Below are 16,517 nucleotides of genomic sequence, written 5' to 3'. Positions count from 1 at the left end.
TATTTTTTAATATTATTTTCAAACCACAGAAATTGGTTTTTGATACATGTGCCAGTTGAATCCCATTGCTAAAATATTTAATCACACTTGTCATGACAGATAGCAACACAGAAAAATAATCTTGATATGAGAAGAGGATTTAAGAAAAAGTGTCAATATCCAGCCAAGATTTTGGCTGTTTAAGCTTATATCTAGGTACATAATTCCTTTTCCCAAATTTAAACTAGACAGTTCTTTCACATGTAACATAAAGAGATCTGGCTAATTTCCCAATTGGAAAGAAAAACAATAAAACACATGAAAAGTATTCATAAATGGGATTCTTATTCTAGGGGGAGGTTTTTGTGCCCAAATAGAGTTATATGGGTTCACAGACTCGAGTTTGGAAGGAGTTTGGAAATCATCTAGGGCGAACTTCGCAAACAATGAGATGCATCCTTCCCCCACCCTTCCGGGCTGCTTTCTGGCTCCTTCCAATAATGAGAAACTCCTTTCTTTTGGAGGAAGACTGTTTCATTGGACTGTTCCACTTCTATTTTGTGCCTGAGCTAAAGTTCCTTCCTCTACCTTCCTAGTCTGTCTTCAAGACGCTCTCACAGGGCAAGTGCAGCTGAGAGGTTTGCGGAGCCCTGCATCACAGCCACGAGCGTAAGCACCTACTACGGTGTTTCACGCACGATATACATTACAAGTGAGCGTCAGCGTATGAGTTAGATTCTCCTGTATCTGGGACGTATTTGCCTCAAGGTAACAATAATTGTGTCATTTCCTAGCCGTGCACCCCTCGCTCCCTCGTTCAAAGAAGAGTGTTGTTAGGAAAGGAGAGGGCGGTAATCACAGAAAACGTCAAATCCATATTCTATTACTATTTTGACCCTTCTTCTTTTGCTACAAAATTTAACCTCGCTCCCTCATTCCCCCACACATAGTTGGACGCCACAGAGTTCCCTTTTTGGGTGAGTCCAGACGTAGATCTGGTCCATTCACAGTGGTGCGAAGGAGCAATAAAGCAGTCAAGGCCCTGTGTCCATTCTGTCTTCTCAGCCCTTAAAATAACATTGAGGCCCCAGGAGTTGCCTGAGCCCCGCGCAGCCCTGGTCAGGACTTACTGAAGGTAGCCATGTCCTGACTTTGCGTTGTTTTTTCTTCATTTTATCTTCTTGTGAAGATGGCCTCAAGTCACTGCTTATTTGGGCAAAAATTTATAGAACATCTATTAGATGTCAGGCACTACACCAAGTAATGAAAGCAGAAAAATGAGTATGACTCAGACCCTGCCTGAAGTTGCTCACAATCTCTTGAGAAAGATGGACAGAGAAACAAATCTTTTCAATTAAAAGAGCCCCGAGGAGAGATCAGCACATTGGGCTAAATATGGGAGCAGCAAATGACTGACAGGTGAGGTTAAATGAAGGGTTCACAGGGTGGTTCGTGCGTTAGTAGAGAGACTGGAATACAGTTCCACGGCTGTTAAAAGGAACTGCATCTTCAAAAGTCTGCGGGTACTGAAGAATATAAGGCATCCTGGAGAAATAGCAAGTAATCTGCATGACTGAAAAACGAGGCAGGGATGATGGAAATTAGATTAGACTGGAGGTATAATTTACAGCATTAAAACAATGTGATTGTTTCCATTGGCGACAAGATATTTTAAGTACTGTAAATGTACTGTAAAAAAAAAAAAAAACAAATTAATCAGAAGGGCCTGTTGAATTTGCTTCTTTCCATGACCATACTTTTGCCTAAATAAGTTTTTATTTACATGTGACAGAGGAGCAAGGCCAGGAGATTAAGTTGTTGATAACACATATGATAAAACATTTTAATGTTTTATACCAATTTTAGTTAAATAAATGAACTTTGAGATTTTTTAATAATAATGATTTAAAAACTACTGTTAATTATCAACAGGGAGTTGGTAAAATGAATTCTGGATTATCCGTGCCGAGAACACTCCAGGTTTGGTAAAATGAGGTTCCAGAAGAATATTGGATTACAGAAATTGATTGTCATTACGTAGATTGTTAGGAGAAGAAAAGCATGTTTCAAAATACACAGTAAACATAGCTTGAAATACATATTTAAAAAATGAGTGGTGGTCATCTCAGAGTGGTAGCCTCAGGGCTTATCTAAACTTTCTTCTCTTTAGAGTATCTGTTTAATTTTTCCTACAATAAATATGTACGGTTATTTCATATAAGAAAAAATAATAGTTCACAACCAACAGGGGATAAAAATGAACTCTGTCGTTGTAACAAGATCCTTTTTGAAGCACTCATTCCCAGTTCAGTCTTCATATATAGGTGAAGCAGTAGAATAATGTCAAGATGTCTTAACTTGTCCCTAGATGCCACATTCAGTGTGACTGTCCCTACCATGTTACAACTGAGTATGACTCAGTCCACCCATCATAAGGGCAATTCTGTCCTAAAGTGTTTTTCTAGTTGGATGAATTTCTCCTCCAAAACAGAAGTTGGTTGAAATTAATCATCTCTTCTACCACTTATTACACACACACACACATTATATATAGCTTTAGGTATGATATTCTTTAATAATTCATGTTGTTTTGATAATTGTATAAATAATTAAATATATACTTGATGCATTTATCCTCACTGAAGTTGCCGCAGTTACGCAGTATTACCTTCTATTGTCCATGTTTTACTTGGAAGACTTGGCCAAATATTTTTCTGCCTTACTTTACCTGATTTCGTTTAGGCAGAAAATTTCAGTTTATGGCTAAAAATTTCACTACTTTAGTACATAAATGCGAAATTGTGTTTTATACTGACTTTGAAATGTTACTAATTCAGAGATTTCCCATTCTCATTAGATTTAAAAACAAAATTTCCTCGTATCAGGTTTTTAACTGGAATCCTTTTACCTAGTTCCAAAGCAATTTTAGAAAAATAAAAAATTTAGAATAATATGATTCTTTATATTTTACTGGTGTCTTGTATATGAGCAGCAGCATTCAGTGATAGCTAAGACTATTAAAATGGCACTTCACTTTTGAGTAAGTAATTTGAGGGGGGACAGTTCTCCAAAAGGTAGTCATAAATCATTGTATGGTTTTGTAAGCAAAAATTAGAAGCCATACATAGTTTGTACACCAGCAATTTCATCTTCTCTTCACATTGTGGCAGATTAATACCAGCTTAGTCCAAACATCCAAAGTTATGCTGTTGTCAATGTAGCCATCTGTTTTTAATGAATATCTGGGGTCCATTTTTCAGTTAAGCTTCTCTTATTGTGTGTGTATGTTGCTTTTTCAGAGCTATCTGCATAATTGCTTAAAGATTTTACTGCAAAATTAATATCCTTGCTGTGAACAAGGGAGCAGGGCAAAAACCAGGATGACAGAGCCTGAGATGAGGTGAAAAGCAAATCCAATTTTTCCTTGCACCATAGAAACCTCGTCAGGACTAGCTTTATCTGGTAATCCACATTTAAACTTTAACCTGTAGGGGGGCTCTTTGTGTTAGATAATGTAAGCATAAAAGGAGGCTGAATCAGTAATCAGATTAATCATATTTTGTAAGACTCAAAAGCTTCATTAAAAGGACCTGGTATCCAAGTTACACATTTTTGTTGGTGGTGGTGGTGGAGGAGGAGTTTGTCACACACAGAAAAAAATAAGAGGCATGGGATTACTCAAATGTTTGCAACTTTTAGTGATCTAATAGCAAGCAAGACCAAAGAGCAACATAATATCCTAGTTTATAAAATCACTTTACATCTTCACAGAATCAGCACATGTATTAGCTTACTTTCATCATATTTTAATACAAGAAGTTAATATTGGACACAGGTTGTGATTGCTACTATAACTTTTTCATTTTCTGAGCAGTAGACTTCTTTTAATGTATTTGTACTGTATACACCTATAATTTGTGTTACTTACAAGTAATATTACACATGCAATATATACGCATCATATGTATAAAGACTACCAACTACGAGTTGACGATTTATTATCTAAGTCACTTCTCAAAGCATTTAGTTGATTGTTCAATTAAGAAGATGAGTGTTTGATGGAAATGGGGACCCTTCTGAAGACTAAAGTGAAAGGGAGAATCTTTGTAGGTCTAGCTTTTTATAAAATGTGATGCAAGGAAATACAGTCACACATTTCTTTGGTTGTTAAAAAAGAAGGAAGGAAGACAAATATGTCACTAAACTAAATCCTTGCAAAGAAAGCAAATCTTTCAAAAAAGAAGCAAATGAGTTCTGCGGTTGACAGTCTGTAGCATGACTAGGTAATTGTGGGGAAAATGCAATTGCATGTGTAACTTTATGCACACCAAAACCTCCTCTTCGAAAACTCAGCCCTCACACTTTAAATCAACAAATAGTTTTCAGCATGTGGTACGTTACACAAACGCTTCCTAACAAACTGCTTCAATAATAATCTTGGTGAAAGAGTGTGCCGAGTAATAGCTACTGAGAATTGCTTCATGCTACCTTGTGAAGGATACCACATAATTCTGATGTCTAATTAGGAGTATAAAAATGCTGCATCAGTTCATTTTTCTCAGCACAATATATATCATCCTAAGGAAAGATCAATTTATAGGATTATATATTCACATCCGTGGAACTCTGTATCTGAAAATCAACAATACAAAATTGCTAATCAAAATACACAGGTCTTTATAACCAAGTCATTTCAGATGAGGAAACTCAACCAAATGAAATGACGGTATAGTAACAACAACAAGAACAAACAAGAAACGGAAGCAACATCAACAACTTTCTTAGTATGTGATGAGGCTACATATAATTTATAAATTACTGAATATTTTAAATTGCATTGCACGAGGCTCAAGTCTATAAACAAATTTTTAGTTTAAGTATTAGAAATAATAGTTTCTGAATGAACCATGGATAAGTGGTGCATGATTTCTCAGTGATTAGGATGTGTATACTGTTTGACAGCACCAGAATGGTCTGCGTGGAGAATATCTGTATTTATAGATGTATGTATCTATGATTTATTATTCATAATGATAAAAGTATGTTTCTAACTTCTCCCCAATATTTCAAAAGTGCCTCTTGTCATGAAATATAAATGCCACCTTTAGACATCGAGGCATGAGCTGTTTCCTGTGGAGCTGGAATTTGCATAACTGGTCTCTTCTACTTCCATTCCAACAGATAAGTGAAATAGTCAAATTATCCACTCTTAAAATACTGGCATATAAATTTTGTTTTAGATTTTTAAAAATGCCTTTTACCTGTGATCTTAAACTATAAAGACCTTCACTATTATACTAATTCCCATAAAGAAGCAGACTGTTTCAGTGTATAAACAGTTGCTCTACCCAAGTGTTTCGACCATCTCCCCTCAAAAACTAAAAACAAAAATGAAACAAACACAAAACTCTACACACGGATCAAAAAATAAAGATAACAAGTCTTCATTCTTTTAAAAACCTAACATCAGAAATCTTTAGCAATTGTTACCTCTGATGAGCTTAAGCCAATGAGAAGCAATGAGTGAAGTGCTGGTGACCTGTGTATCAGGGCATTGGGCATACAGCTCTTCCAGAGCATCAGGCTAGCTGTGCGTTTCTGTGTAAGTCATGCTATGGTCCTGGTTGTCAGTGTGTAATCTGTAACATGGGGGAAATGACCTTGTTCTCTGTAAGGCCACCTACTGTTTGAAAATTCAGTGACACTAAATGTTGACTACAGGTGAAGGTGGAAGGAAAGATCTTCCTTATACAAATACAAATCTTTAGAGGTTTCTAGAGTAATAAAAATAAAGGCATAATTTCTATAGTCTCAGGTTCACTTTATTGAATTATATGGTCATCCTGCTACACAAAGAAAATTGGAATGTTCATAAGACTTGTGGATGCAGAAAACAAAGGCAGCAGTTTGAATCATTTGCTCCTCAAAGCCTCAAGCTCTTCTCAAGTTGGCAATTTTGCCTAAACTAGGTATTTATTTGATTAATTTGTTTTCTTTCTGTCCTGAATGAATTGTGACAGTTCTTACCTTGTCTCAGCATACCAACTCAGTCAGGAGGTAGGGGATTCAACTTTTGGGTGATACTCCAATATGCAAAACATTTAGTGAGATTGAAAGAATGAGCAGAAATACAGGTAGTGGACTTTGTTTTCAGATCTGTTTTGATGGCATTCTCATGGCCATCTTTTGTGTAAGATAATTTTTTTTTCCCACAAGGGAAAAATCTCTACAATGCTTTAAGTAAAAATAAAACAAACACAAAACAAAACAACAAAAAATCTTACATGACTGCTTCTAAGGAAAAAAAAAACAAACTCCCCTTTGGAACTGAGAGCAGCTGTGGAGACATCTGTGGGCTGAAAAGACTCCTAAAAGAACAAGCGAGCATACATCTGTGGAGATAAAATAAGTGATGGATAAAATGTGAATTAAGAGCTCACATGCAGTAGATACTACTATCAATGTGTAAGAATAAAATGGGACTCATAAAACATCCTTTTTTACTTCACCAACTATGGTGAATGAAAATGCGACCGTGAAAGAGTAAAATAAAGTGCTGGATGAGAAGAGGTCAGCTGAAGGGGCACAAAGCCATTCGGTGTTTCCTTTTTGCAGGGCAGACATAAGGGCGCAGGTACCTTCTCTCTGTGAATCACACGCATTGTCCTTTGACCATCTGTATGGAGAGAAATGTCAGTAGTGTCCGGCATACCGTTTGTGTCTTATGCAACTCTGCATTTGTTCTTCAATTACCTAGAATATTTTTCCAACTCTTCACAATGTAGTTTTGTAAAATCTGAAGTAGGCTGAAAATAATAAAACACAGTTAAGACACTGAGACCAGCAAACGTTTTGTAAAATCACATAACAAATAGATCTTTAGATGTCAGCGATCTCTACCTCACTTTCCAAATAAAATTTTCAAGTCCAGAGCAGCAAAGTGACTTGGCCAAAATCACATGGATCGTGGCAGAACTTGGACAAAGACAACCTGAGGACACAAGGCGTCCTGGCTTTCATCCTGAAGGGCTTTACGTTATACTCCTAGTTAGTCACCTTGGAAACATTTTACAAATTTTGTCAAAATAGCATTACCTCTCTAGACATAATTTAAACACTAATTAGATTATAAACACCTTGGAATCAGGGAACATGAACATATTACTGAGTAGGGTTGTATCAAAACTTAATATTCTGATAATTTATTATGCTACTTAAATTGTTCCAGATCATAAGGAAGGATGGAATTTCTCCTGAAACATTTAGTGTACTTTCAAACTCCTCTTGCCGAAAACTAAACAAGATACCACACAGACACAAAGAACATAAATCAATCACACTTACGACGTTACAAAACCTTTCTATAAACCATTAGCAAATCAAATTGAGCAGTATATTATATGTATAGCATACCCAAAGAGGTTTTATTCCAAGAATATAAGGATAGTTACTCTGAAGGAGAAAAGTGATGTGGTCTTTGTAGAGGAAGGTGATCAAATTTAATTGTTTTTTCTTTTCAAAATTGTTCCAAAACGAGACATAAAAAAATGAAATATTTCTTTCACATGATGAAGACGATCTTAAAACAACAATGTAATTTTTTAACTGTGAAATTCTGGAGTCACTTCTATTATTAGGCAAAATATTTTACTTAATTACTATAAAATATGACCACTTTATGGGTATAATTATTCCCCCCAAAAGAGACAAAAACAGCACTACACTTTTGCATCATATGCTTTTTACTTGCAAAGCTCAAGATAATCACCTGAATCAACTGAAATATTATGAGTAATAATATAGTAAGTAAAAAAGTCAAAGAATGATCAATAATTAATAGCTCAATAACAATTTAGATTTAGAATCTGTCAGAGAGAAGAAAAAACTTATTCGCAATAACAAGGTATGATATACAGAGAAAAAAATAACTCACGTCAGTACTGACCTAAAGAAAATTAAAAGCTTTATAAGATAACAAATGAAGATGCAAATATTTGCTAGAGTCTTATGGTCCTGGATTAATGGATCTAGTAACATAAAGACATGTATCTTCCCATAGCTAATCGATAGATTTGTATATTATCCAATTATAGCAAAGGGATTTTTCTTCAGAATTTTGCAAAATGATTCTTAAGATGACTTGAAGAACAATAGCAGAAAAATAGGAGAATTGAAAAAAAAATTATTGGAAGGATATTTTTAGAGCCTAGCTGTATAAAATATTAACTTACACTCTAAAGATATAGTAATTAAAACAGTATGATACTGACATAAGCATCAATGTAACAATATATAAAAGTCAGAAACATGCCCAAGGACGTGTATTAAGTACATGATAAAAAAAGTATCTCAGATCAATTAGAAAATTAATGGAATTTTTAATAAATGATATTGATAAAGCTTATTACAGTATATAAAATTAATTCCTGATTAAACTAGAAAATTAAAAATGAGCTCTTAAAAGTACTACAATCAAAAAGATAGGTCAAGACATATAAACTTGGAGATGACTTTCTAAGTATGCTACCAAAAACCAATCTGTAAAGGCAAAAATTAATAGATTTATCCCCTTCTCACCACTATACTGCTACCTCCTCAGCAGAGGTCTCCCATGGAGGTTTGTATCAACATTGGTGCTACTGGAACCCTCAAGCAGACAAATTAGGAAAAGGGCACTGGGTACCTAAGGAGTTGAGGGAAAATCAATACGGGGGGAGAAGTGTTCAGAAAAGGGAGTAGGAGTTTTGCAGTAAAAAATATTTCTTAATTTGTTGTGCCTATAAATTCAGAGGCAATGTAAAATGACAATTAACTCGTAAAAAAAAATGATAATTTATTATTCTTTTAAATAGTCATTGATACACTATATTATTTCTTTTTTGATCTAATGTGTTCCAGTCTTATCAGTATTTAGAATTTAGGCTATTAGTATTTTATTCAGCTGCATTATAAAAGAAATTGAGTTTTTAAAATGATCTGCAAACCTAACCACTCTGCTAAACATATGGGTCTGTGGGAAAATACGTATGATTTTCCAAGTCATTGACTTTTAAATGAACCTCGGAAATACAAACTATTAATAAAGCATGGAATACATATACATATATATGTTAATATATGTTACATATTTTAAAGATTCTTTTCTTTTTCTTTTAGCAATGTCGTTCCATACAAAAACAATAGAAACATAACAGTCTTAACAGGACATTTACAAGTGAATATTCAAAACAAAAAAATCTGTACACATCATTTACAGAGTAATTTTAAGTGGTAAATTAACTGATTATAAAAATAAAATGTTCTTTTTAAATCCCTCTGCTGTCTTAACTCCTAGAGTGTTACAGTTAGAAGGCCTACTAGTGTTATTTAAAAGTATCAAATTAACAAGAAGTTATGAGTATGTTAGCTTACATGGCAAAGGGGAATTAATATTGCAAATGGAATTAAGGTTACTATAACCAGCTGACCTTGAAAGAAGGCCCAGTGTAATTACACGAGTCCTTATACACGGAACAGGGAGGCAGAAGAGAGAGAACCAGTGATACGGAATTGTGAAAAGGACTCAGCCCAATGGTGCTGGCCTTGAAGGTGGAGAGAGGAGGCCAAGCGACCTCTAGAAGCTGGAGGGAGCGAGGAAGAGATTCTCCCTCAGAACCTCCAGGCAGGGGCACAGCCCTGCCAGTCCCTTGATTTTAGCTCAGTAAGACCCATTTTGGACTTGTGACCTCCGGAACTATAAAATAATGGACTTATGTTGTTTTAAACCACTAAGTTTCTGACAATTCATTACAGCAAATAGGAAACTGATGTAGCTTTAAATATATCTAAAAGATTTAGTGTATCTTAGCCACTAAGCCACTAACTTAGGAGTTAGTCTAGAAAAAGGGCCACATTACTTTGCTTTCCAATAGGAAGAAATTCTTATCCACTGTCTTATCTACTTTTCTAACTGTAAATGGAAATCTTTAGATATAATTATTTTTATTATCTGGGTGTGGTGGATTGTCAAAGTTCGCACATGTAAAATAAAGCATAGGTTAGTGTATGATATATTCATACAAGAGTCAACACCTTTATTACTTAGTTTTGACTTTCCTGGGTGCAGGATTTCGACTTTCATTCATTCACTTATTCAACAAATACTTATTAAGCACTCAGTGTATGCCAGGCACTATTCTGGGATTTGAAAATCGAATATTGAATAAGAAAGGTGAGTTCCTTGATTTCATGGACCTTATATTCTTATGAGGGGAGAAAGTCAATAAGTAAATAACTGAGTAAACAAGAAAATTATTGGACAATGGTAAGTTTTGAAATATGATGACGTGATTGCAATGTGGAATGGGTAGTTAAGGAAGACCTCTGATAAGTGACATTCAAGCTGAGATTTAAATGACTAGAGGAGCCAAGAATGAGAAGACCTGGGCAAAATCATTATAGGCAGAGGGAACAGCCAGTGGAAAGATCTTAAGCTAATGTTTCAAAGTCAAGAGAGGACAGGGAGCAGAATTAACTGTGTTGAATATTCCTGAGCATTCAAGAAAAATAAGAGAAAAGGAATTATTGGATTTGGCGAGGTGAAGCCTAATGAAGTTCTTATTAGAGTGGGCAGAGGGGAGACACTAAGGGGAAGAGAGAACAACCATAGACAAATTTTTCAATAAATTTTGCTATAAGATGGACAGAGAAATCAGACTGCAGGGTGAAGTCTAGAAATCTTCCTGTATGTGTGTGTTTTTTAGAGGAAATACTAAAGCATCTTGTATGCTGATAGAATGATTTGTGGAAGAGAGAAAACGACAGAAGGAAGTGGGGATAGTCAGAACAAAATCCTTGGGCAAGCAAGGGAGAGCAGGTTGGTTTCAAACTATGTGACGAACTTGGTCTTTGACAGAAGCAGACAGAGCACGTTCATTCAGAGTAAGGGGAGGGAAGGTCGAGGGAAGGTGCAGAACTTAACATGTCCGTTGGGAATTCCTTTAGTAGGAAGATGAGCAAATTCACTGTCCATTGCTTCTATTTTCTCAATCATATGCGACATATTCATACTCACTGCAGAAGATTTGAGAAGAGGAGAAGACAACTAGAAAAGTTTGATGACTGTTAGTGACTCACCTGGTCTAGACATGCATCTTTAATGTATTTGAGTGGTTCTCTTTACTCAAACCTCGTGAGAACAAAAGAATTTGTCAAGCATCAATGAATCCTTTCTGCAATTAAAATAACTATATTATCCTTATTCTCTCCTCTCTCTTTCTCTTTCTCTCTCTCTATATATGTATATGTGTATATGTATACAGTATGAACACACACAAAATATATTCAGTGAATATTACCGTGCTTTGACAATGTGAGGGAGGTTATCAGCCACATTAACAGAAAGAGCCTCTTCTTAATTGGGGTCCAAACTTAAAATAGCTCTTTAGCTTGAGCAGCAGTGCAACCCTTCCTGTGCAACATCATTAACACCCAGGCAATTATGGATTCAGATAGTGAGTTTGAATCATTTCACAAGACACAATGCATAGCAGAATAAGTAAATTATCCATTGCTCACGCTGGTGGCCAGTAATCAACACTGAACTTTTGTGTCCTCTATTTGAAAATGGGCTGTCATTCTATCCCCAAGTTTCCTGAGGGAGATCTTCAGGGAACCAAAGGACATATGTGGAAAAAAAAGGGGGGGGGTTTGCATAATTCCTATGTGCTCTCTTTCTCAATATGAAGACAGTGAAGCACTGGTGTTCAGGCTCCCTGAGAAACCATAGACGCATTCTGGGTGGTCTGTTCGCTCTGACAGCATCTCTTCTGTCCCTTTTTGCAATCAAGGATGGGTAGCTCAGATTTTATGTTTCTCCTGATCCTTGGCTCAGAATTTCTCTCTCTCTTGGCCAGAAAGAGCCTCATACTATAACAAGCTTAAAACAGTCCATTTGTTAATGAAGCTATAATAATGATCTTCTCAGAATCATGCAGTCTTTCCTGACTCAGAGTTAATCACTAAATATATAACGAGAAATCAGTCAGATACTGAGTCCAGAGCCATGTTCTAAAAAAGGATAAAACTGGTTCAGCAATTATTGACATAGCCAAGGGTCCAGCTGGGGTTAATGTGAAAAGATACACATTTGGTGCCTTGTACTCAGTCTCTAGAACAGGATTTGAAGTAAGAGATGGAAAGTCAGGTTTAGACCCTGGTGACAAAAATATGCATAAATTAGACTGCATCAAAGTCGGCATCAGAGAAGGACTGGCAGAAACCTGGTCTATCATTAAATCACCAGACTTCAGATCTTTCTCATTCCATGTCTTCTAATGGCCTCTCTTGGGAAGAGCGTGGAGAGATGATCTCTGACAGGCCAGGCATGAGAAGACAAGAGGCAGAAACAAAAGTGGGTTAATGATTTTAAGTTATAACCCACCAGCCACTTCAGCCTGCCATGAATCAGAGCGTTAGTCTAAGGAGAAGGTGGAAAGTTTCATTTTACCAAAAAGAAGATGATGACAAATCAAAGCAACGTGTCACTCCAAACAAGCATTAGGAAAAGAATAATGTTTGCAAATGTCAGGAACATTCGCTTATACTTAATTGAAACATTACAAACGCAGAAAAAAGGAGTCACTGTGAGGATGACATTTTCTATAAAATAATTGTTAACAGTTTTTTTTCCTAAAGCATAAAACTCTGTAAACTGGAAGTCTATTTGGTGAGTCAATGGCTTCTTAAGCTCATATAAGTGGTAATGGTTGCAATGTTTCAGCAAAGAAAGAAATAGAGAGAGAGACTTAGTTTGAAGTGAACAGTGACATTATTGTTAGCTTATTTAAGGCTGTTGCTGACTGTGTTAATGAATTGGCACCATTTCAATTCAGAATGACAGTGCTCAAGGGAAGACCACTCTCTCTTCTTTTCTCCTCTTCCTCCTTCTCTCTCTCTTCTTTCTTATTTTTATGTAGCATAGAATACATCGGAAAATTCTTGGTGTCATTCATGTGAGAAGCAAAAACAGAAATTCAAAATCTCGAACCCAGTCTTAGAGACTTTGTTCAGAAACGGGGCAGATTGAAATGACCTCTCGCAACAGACTGTGTCAGAGGAAAAGGGAAAGAGGCCATTCCTATAAGACAGCAGAATAATATGAGGTGACAGAACCTGGTGCTTTAACAGTTAATGTACATCATCAACAAGTTGAAACGGGGAAGCGTCTGTACAGCTCACATGAACCAGTGCTAAGTCAAATTAAACAAGTCAAAAACTTAGCATCTTGATTTCAATAACCAAAGACATAAAGTAAAAACAAATGTTTCAAAATGGAGACTCAATCAAACCACTAATTTAAAACAAAATGTTCTGATCATCCATTACTCTGCCACAATATATGGCTTTGTTGTAAAAGCTTTTATGCAGGGTCTATGAGAGCATTTCCTGGACTAATAGCAAATAAAATTGTATCTTTTGGGGACAGTATTGTCTCCTATTGTCCCCTTTGGGGGCTTGAATCCTGTTCATGGGGTGACAGAGTATAATCAAATCATTAAGGCATCATAGTTCACAGCAAAATTCCTGAGATTTTATTTACTTGCATTTCTAGTCAACATAAAAAATCATTTTTCTCTCACATAAGAGTAGTGCTTAAATTAGATTCATCACTGAAATCTGGCTAATTTGGCTTAGTCTGTTTTTGAAACTTACTGCAAAATCAAAAATCTCAGAACTGAACAGAAACTCAAAATCTTTTTAGTGCACAGACATGCCGAAAAGAAAACTAAGGCTCAGAAGAGTGGAAAGGGTTACCCAGTAGCCATAGGGATTTAGCATAAAGTGAAATGGTTTGCACTCAGATCTTCTCTATTATCCAAGGAAGCACATGCAAGATTTTTTATAGGAGCAGGATGTCGATCTAAAGCAGCCACTATAATCATTTTGTTGAGGTTGAAATAGTCACTTAAACTGTTAGTAATACACATGGCTAGAACACTTGCACTTCATTTTTAAGATCTGAATTTATGAAAATATACAGTGTTGAGTGAATGCAATGTAGCATTCTCAAAGTCTAAGCAGATAAATCACGAGTTATCTGTTTTTCCTTTTTCCTTCCTTTCTTTCTTCCTTTCTCACTTTCTCCCTTTCTTCTTTGCCTTCACTGCCTCTTCCTCCACCTCTTCTTCTGTTCTTGTTCTTACTGTGACTCTTTTTTTGGTATCGTGGTAGCTTTAAAATGTCCATAAATTCCTTGACACTCTTCCTTTATATAAGTGGAGCCTAATTTTCCAGGGGGCTAGATTTGGTTACTCTCTTCCAGTGAATAAAATGTGGGGGAAGTAACACATGTAACTTCTGGCACGAGGTCATAAAAGGAATTGAAATTTCCTCCTTGCTCTAACTCTTGGATCACTTGCTTTAGAAGAAGCCAGTTGTCATGTCAGGGAGAGGCCCATGTGGTGAGGGGCCTATAGCGATGTGAGTGAGCTATCTTTGAAACGAATATCATGGCCCCCAGATGTCTGCAACCCCAAGGGAGTGAAACGAGAATGTAAACTCTACAAGGGTTCAGATCATTGACTGCTTCCTGTACTGACTGCTTCCTGTACTGACTGCAACTTCATGGGAAACTGAGCCGGAGGCCCCCCAGATAAGCTGTGCATGACATTTTGACCTACAGGTAATATGTATTTGTTCCTTGAAGCCTCTCAATTTATAAATAACTTATAATGAAACAGGAAATAACTAATACAGGTATGCGACCATTAGCATGTCAAATTTTAAAACAGGCCTCCTGAAAGTAATTTTCTTTAAAAAATGCAATTATATATAAATATCACACATTTGTCTGTACAATAATAGAGAATACAAATAAACAAATAGGAACAAGAAAACATATAATTGAAGTATTCCACATAGCAATTATTCATATTTAGTGTAGATTGTTGAGGATTTTTCTAGGCATTTAATTAAACTTAATAGGGCTTAATGGTCAGGTATGTCCATAGTCAGAGATTAAGAACATCAACTCTGGAGCCAAACTGCCTGGGTTTGAATCCTGCACCCATCCCTAACTAGCTGTGTCACCTTGAATAAACTACTTAAGTTTTTTTTTTTTTTGTCAATGTTTACATCATTAAAATAAAGATATTAAGTGTATATCTCACTCCTTATTGTGAAGTTTAAATTAATGGAATTAATATATGTAGAAGCAATTGCTAAAGAATTGCACTTGAATCATGGAAGTCATCCTATACATTTGTGCTTCATTATTGTTATGTTATGTTGTTATATTTAATGAATGCTTTTCTATTCCATTGTTTTTTACTTTTAGCAGCCTATGGCATGATCTATTACTCCCTCCTTGAAACGTTTCTTCTTTTGCCATTTGTTCCAATAAAGTCTTGGTTTCTTTCTATTTAACCAGCTGTTTGTTATTAGTTACCTTTGCTTTTTTCTCTTCTTTTCATTCTAAGATCTGGAGCACCCCCATGTCTGTCTTTGGACTTTATCTTTTACCTTCTCTCAAGAGATCTCTTTTAGTCTGATGGTCTTACACACCAAGGCCCCACACAGTCTGGTTCCCACCTCTTCATGGAATGATCTTTCTTCTCATTCACTACACAGCAGCCACATTGGCCTCCTTTCTGCTGCCCTAACAGACGAAGCCACTCAGTGCCTCCCAGCCTATGCACGTACTGTTTCAGATGCCTTCCCTCAGCCCCCCGAATGGCTTGATCTCATTCTTTATCTTAGAAAGGGCCTTCCTGGCCACCCTTATTTTTTTTTCCCTTGCAAAAGCCCTCAGTTCACCCAAAAGCCCATGGAAATTTATTGTTTTTGTTTGTTGTTTGTTTGCCCTTTTCTATCCTTCTCCACATGGCTTTTCCTTGTGAAATGCCTGACATGACACCAGTGGGGTACCTGGGAGTGGAGGATACCTCCAGGGGTAGCCCAGGGACTTACATACAAGCTGGAGGGCAGGGCACAGGTAGGACAGGTGAGAGACAGCACAAGGGATATGGCTTCCCAGGTAGAGAGCAAAGGTTTGTTTTCTTCCTGGAAGAAGCTATGCCAGAGGGCAAGGGTCTAGGATCCTCTGTGGGAGGGAGTGAACAGAGAGGCTTCTCCACTGTGGGATGCAACCACATTCCCCAGAGGATGAGTACCAAAAGGGGATGAGATCTGCCCTTGAAGGCTCCAAGGGATGGGACGGGGAGAACTGGCCAGATGTGCTGCCTCAGGGAAAACATTCTCCTATTTCTTCCTTTTATAGAATCTAATTATGCTGTTATGTTTTGCTATGATATGTTGTTATGTTATGTTATTCTGTTATGTTATATCATTCATTCAAATCACACACAAACACTTTTGAGTACCTGCTATGTGGCAGGCAATGTTCTAACTGAAGAAAACAGTCACCGATCTAAGCCCTTATAGACTTTACATTCTAGCTTCAATAGATAAACAATAAACAAAAGGCATAATAAGCATGTAAATTATATATTATGTTAAAGGTGATAAGTACTATGGTTTAAAAAAAAGAAGCAGCAGCA

The 16,517-nt window shown here is 36.4% G+C and overlaps 1 long non-coding RNA gene across 1 annotated transcript in view; it reads right to left on the bottom strand.

The window, feature by feature from the left end:
- Positions 1 to 3,694: 3,694 nt before the first annotated feature.
- LOC141578166 (uncharacterized) overlaps positions 3,695 to 16,517 on the bottom strand; it is a 367,419-nt gene continuing 354,596 nt past the window's right edge. Inside the window, exon 5 of the long non-coding RNA XR_012508204.1 lies at positions 3,695 to 6,785. This is a non-coding gene — a long non-coding RNA (uncharacterized LOC141578166). The remainder of the gene's footprint in view (positions 6,786 to 16,517) is intronic.

This window comes from Camelus bactrianus, chromosome 1 (genome assembly GCF_048773025.1).
Source record: "Camelus bactrianus isolate YW-2024 breed Bactrian camel chromosome 1, ASM4877302v1, whole genome shotgun sequence".
Lineage (NCBI taxonomy): Eukaryota > Metazoa > Chordata > Mammalia > Artiodactyla > Camelidae > Camelus > Camelus bactrianus.
Note: the sequence above shows the minus strand (reverse complement) of the source record. Positions and strands in the feature narration are given on the sequence as shown.